Source organism: Nannospalax galili, unplaced genomic scaffold, assembly GCF_000622305.1.
Source record: "Nannospalax galili isolate Female #2095 unplaced genomic scaffold, S.galili_v1.0 scaffold127, whole genome shotgun sequence".
Taxonomy (NCBI): Eukaryota; Metazoa; Chordata; class Mammalia; order Rodentia; family Spalacidae; genus Nannospalax; species Nannospalax galili.
The window spans coordinates 14,137,812-14,143,862 of NW_008360326.1; positions in this window are offsets into that span (position 1 = coordinate 14,137,812).

Below are 6,051 nucleotides of genomic sequence, written 5' to 3' on the forward strand. Positions count from 1 at the left end.
ACCACAGCCACCACAATCGACACAGCCGCCACAGTCGCCACAGCCGCCACAGCCGCCACAGCCACCACAGCCACAACAACCCATGGTGTTAGTAGAGAGGACTCAGGCGAAGCGAGGAGAGAGACTCTCGGGAGAGGAGGAGGTGTGATGCCTCCTGCAGCTGGGGGCCCCTTATGTACCAATGCTGGGGAGAGCAGGGGGACCAGGTGACCACTTTTCCGTTGTCATTTGACCTGCTGGGCATGCGAGAGCCTCACCAGCTCTTATTTACTTCCTTCTTTCCTTGACTCTGTATGTAAGAAGCAAAATGGCCTGAAGCAAGAACCAGTGCTGTGGGGTACTCTAATACAAGCTTGTTCCTAGGCCAAGGATAAGATGCAGAGCACAATGTGAAGGAGTGCCAGCTGCTAGAACAGGAAGGCTAAGGTAGGCTGGACCTCCACTAGGAGTGCCTACATAAAAACATTCTTTGATGAGTGGTGAGAGGCACACTTGTCTGTAAATATAAGGATACAAAGTTTGATTAAGAAATTACATTTGCATAGGGATGTGACAAATATAGGTTTTGCTCTAGGATCCATGACCTCTCCAGCCATGTGTATTTGGCTATGCTCACAGTACCACACATGAAATCTGCCTGCCTCTGCCTCCTGATTGCTGGGATTAAAGGAGTGTGCCACCACACCCAACTTCGTTTTTTCTCGATTGTTTTTTGAATTCTTTGTATATTCTGGATATCAATCTTTTTGTAATAGATGGAGACTATTACAAAATACCACAACTGTGCAAATGCAGAGTGAGCTTCTGTCAGGTGCCCAGCCCTAAGTGATCCATCTGCATGCAACCTCTACACCTAAGGCTCAAGGAACACAGTGGAATGGGGCTGGAAATATTAACACACCTCTCAACTCCACCAGCTCATCTAACAGATAGTGATTAAATCTAGAAAGCTACAACTGTTAAAAGTGCAGAGAATAAGAGAGTGCAGAGTGCTTATCCTGGAATAAGACACCTGTATCAAACATCTGCTTCCAAAGGCTCAGGGACCACTGTGGAAGAGGGGACAGAAAGATTCTAAGAGCCAGAAGTGGTGGATGACCACAAGGAAACAGTTTTCCAGACAGCTGGGAAGTTACTCATATGTAACTCACAGCAATGTCAACAGCATGCACAATGCCATGTAAGCTCAAGCCAGTCAAAATCACAGCGTAGAAGTGGGGAAGTGGGTTTGAAATGCCAACCCTAGCTGGGGAACTATTGGTAACCGATAGCTGCTGGGAGCACATGAAATTGGGCAGGAGATGGTAAGGGAGGTATAGGTTGGGAAGGGGCCTCAGTATGATCAAAATGTATTGTTTGAAATTCACAGTCATTAAAAGAACAACCTGAATATGGACTGTACTCACATCTGTCAAACGCTTTTCAGTTACACTTGGGATAGTGCCCGATGGGTGGCAGATGGTCAGAGCATAACCAAGCTGACATCCAGTCACCAGAAACTGAATTACACTCTAATGAGGTCATGAATTTAGAGAGAGAGTAGGATGAGGGTCCTAGAATGAGTGAAGGGGAGAGAGGGTGGAGTGGAAATTATGTAGATACAGAACTTATGAATGAAATTCTCACAGAGAAATCACATTTATAAAATTGAATTACACAGGGAAGAATTTACATCTTTACACTATTTATTCTTTTCTAACAAGGTCATGGTTTTTTTTCAAGTTTTTCCTTTTTCCCCCCTGAGTTTGTGAATGAGTTAGCTCTCATTCTAACTTTTTATGCATTTGTAGGATATCAGTAATCATGATTATTGCACACCGACCATTTAGTGTACCAGATCTGCATTATATAGTATTATATTTTTATAGGTTATACTCGGAAAGATAATATATGTTATTATCTGGGAGTGGGTTTGAAGGTGTTGGGAAATGTTTGGTGTTCCAGTTGCTTCACTGAGTTCAAGGGGATGGCATGTTTCAGTCAAGTCATCAGACTCATCTGTAGCAATTCACTGACCAATAGCTGGGGTTTTGGTGAGCTTCCTGATGGTCCAATCTCTTAACCAACCTTAATCTAGGACAAAAATGTCAAAATTCCATGTAGTTCAGAACCATCTATTTTCAGTTGAGTAGCTGGTCCTCTAAGTTCAGGGCAGGTAAGTCTGTTCCCGAGTTCATAGCAGCAATGGAGTCTATCATTCAGATTCTGACAAATTATAGAACGGCAGGTTTTCTTTCCTCGTTTGGTTGAACAGATGGCACAACAATTTCTCATTAGGAAAATTCCAATGAGGACTGAGAAATAACTTCCATAAACTAAAAACTAAATAATAACATATTAATGAATCATATAAGCAACTATATTTGTCACTGCAGTGCATGATGAAACTTTCACCTAAAAGCCTTAGCAGGAGCCAATTCTTTGTCTTTTTTTTTCATTTGTAAAATTATAATTATAACAACCCCTATTCACATATAGAAATATATTAAATAACAAGAATTCAATGCAGCTGCTTCTATAGTTTTGAAATCCCCCAAATCTATATCTATATTCATATAGTATTTTTAAGGTTTTATTTGAAAGTTAGGAAATTTATAACAAAATAAAAAAATTAGTTACCAAGCATGGTAATGGTTTTATCCCACTCAGTGTTATTCAGCTTATCAACAAATCAACACACTTTTATATTATATATGACATACACTATAAATTTGTAATGCATATGTGTTTGTACGTTATATAATGTGGTGGTTTGAATGAGAATGTCCCATATAGGCTCCAAGTATTTGGACATCTTGTCCCCAGTTGGTGGCACTGTTTGGGGAGGTCTTAGAAGATGTGGCCATGCTGGAGGAGGCATGTCACTGGGGTGGACTTACAGAGTTCTTAAGCCTTGCTGGATTTTGCTTTCTACTTCCTGTGCCTGCCTGAAGATGTGATCACTCTATTTGGCTTTCTGCTCCCAACCACCTCTGCTAGCATGCTGTGCCTCCCCCACCATTATGGACCCTAGTACTATAAGCAAAATAAACTCTTCCTTTTGTAAGTTGTCTTGGTCATGGTGTTTCATCCCAGCAACAGAGATATAACTAATACACATACAAATATATATATATGTATATATATGATACTACAAGCCTGTAAATGAAACAATATCTTTTATTCAATCAGAGAAAGTATTGAGCAATACGGAGACTGTTTCTAGAGCATGTTGGATTGAATATACCTAATAGATATCCAAATGGAAGTACTGAGCGGGAAGCTGAGGTCTAAAGTTCAGTTTTTAGTAATTACACTTGAAATGTTAATATCTTAGATAAAACAGTGCCTTATCAAGGGTGAGGTCATCTGCCTTGGATACAGGCAGTAAGGAGAAGAGAGATCTGCAAAGAATTTTTAAAAAAATAGTAAAAGTCAAGGCTTTGTGAGTTCAAGGCCAGCCTGGTCTACATAGTAAGTTCCAGGAGAGACCTGTCTCAAAAAGGCCAAAAAAGTTCTGTGAAATTACAAAAGCTCAATAAAAAGTATACATAAAAAAAAAGCCAAGGCTTGAGCTAGCTAGGATTCTTTGCCTTAGAGTGCAAATAAAGAGATTGCATGAAGTTATCAAATTCTACAGAGAGAACAGAGCATCAAAGGTTTTCAGTTTTAAAACTTTTCAGAGGAGGTAGAATGGAGCACCAATGAAGAAGGCAGGCGATTTGTACAATGTCCTAGAAGTCAGGAGCTCTTCCGGGGAATGTGGTCATGGCAACAGTGCTACCAACAGGGGCAGCAAGATGAACACTGACAGCTGATGACTACATTAGCCAAGGTGATGGTGTTGACACTGACAGACCGAAGACTGAAAACAACGTTCTATAGGAATGGGTTCCCAAACAACCTCATGAAGTCAGGTGAGGAGTGTAGCTTTCCAAGTGCAAACAAAATGTTTTCACTTACAAACATATAATAACATATAATAAACAAATGTTTTCACTTATAAACATAATGATAAACAAAATAATAAATATGAGAATGTCTACTATATACATATAAAACATTTTTAAACAGGCAAAACCAGGGTGGTGGATAAATTGACCTGCAGCAATGATTTTTTTCATGTTATTTTTGATCCTGTACATTTTTTTATGTATTTAGTCCTATACGTAATTTAAAGTGTTAAGAAGAGATTAATAAGATCATATATGTGAAATGACAACAGATGATATATCACTATTTTGCTACAGAAAGGAATTGAGAAGTAATATTTCAGCTTATGTGTAAACCAGATTGACTAGAGACCTTGAAAGGTTCTATGTACTATATCTCACTAGTGGATAAACCTTGTACCTTTCTGATTTAATTAAAAATAGAAGGCTAGGGAGATGGCTCAGTGCTGCTCTATCAGAAGACCACAGTTTGGATCGTGGCATCCACATCAGGTAGCTCACAAACACCTGTAACTCCAGCTCCAAGGAATCCAACATCCCCTTCTATCCTCAGTGGGCACCCACACTCACATATGCACATACATACACACAAACACATACATACTTAACTAAAATAAATCTTAAAGAATAGAATTTAGCCAGGCGTGGTGGTGTATGCCTGTAATCCCAGCACTCGGGAGGCAGAGGTGAGAGGATCTCTGTGAGTTTGAGGCCACCCTGGTCTACAAAGTGAGTTCCAGGCCAGCTGGGGCTACAGGGAAACAAAAATACAAAAAGACAAAAAAAAAAAAAAAGAATAGAATGTAAATCATATAAATATACTAAATAGTCAGTAAGCAAATTTCCACAGTTGTCTCTGTGTTTTGAAGCATTGTTTAATGAATCAGGGTTCGGATAAAGGCCACACATTACCTTTGATCTCTTAAGACACAATCTCTATTTCCCCTTGAATTTTATTTTTTGAAAAAAAATTAACTTTAGAGCTTTCTAGATTCAGGTATTTTAAAGATTTTACTTGTGGATACTATCTAGTGACCTGTTTCGTGTGTACTGTTTCCTGCAAACTGGCAATTCAATCCAGGAGCTTATCTATGATTCAGTGATAATTGACATATTTGTCTTTATTTTCTTTACCACTGTGTTTTTTCTTGCTTCTAAATTTACAGCTCTGCCCCCTTTCTAGAATCCTTGGGTTAATATTTTCCCACATTATCTGCTTTATTTTTCTCTCCTGTGTAGAAACTGTGTGGTACACTTTAAATTTTTTAGTAGTTAGAGTGGAACTGTTGACATTTTAAATGCACAAAGTAGTGGTGTATGAAGGGTGATGTTGGTGTGTATCATCTGTCCTGGGTACAGCAGTAAAAGGGAGAACTGTAGAACTTTTTTTAAAAGAATTTTATTTTAATAAATAAATTAATTATTAATTAATGTTTGTCTTTTTGAGACAGGGTCTCCCTGTAGTCCCAGCTGACCTGAACTCACTATATAGACCAGGCTGGCCTTGAACTCACAAAGATCCACCTGCCTCTGCCTCCCAAGTGCTGGGACTAAAGGCGTGCGCCAAGAACTTTTAAAAGTGTGAAACCAGTGAAAAATATGTGTGTATTTCATGCTTGCTGTACACGGTCACTGCTAAACACAAGTGGACAACGAAATTGGGGATTAAGTTTCCAACACATTGAAATTTAGGGAGGCATTCGAACCACAGCAGTGTCTAATGGACTGTTTTTACCACCTCCAGGGCTGCACAAAAATCCATAGTTTTGAACATTCATCACTTGACTTATGCAATACTACGGTCCAGTATTTTAGATTGAAATACAATATAAATGTGCCTGTTTCACATGCTTCCTGTTTATTGGCCTGTGTCATATTCCTTCTTGAATATCATCACATGCCTTTCTTTTGGGGTCACTTTCCTTGTTCCTCAAGTACATCCTTCAGAAATTGCTCTTGGAAGGGTTTGTTGGTAAGAGCACACTCTTGTTTCTGTTAGAATGAAAATATTTTCATTTTACTTTTAATTTTTGCCTTCCTTCCTTCCTTCCTTCCTTCCTTCCTTCCTTCCTTCCTTCCCTCCTTCCCTCCTTCCCTCCTTCCCTCATTCTCTCTCTCT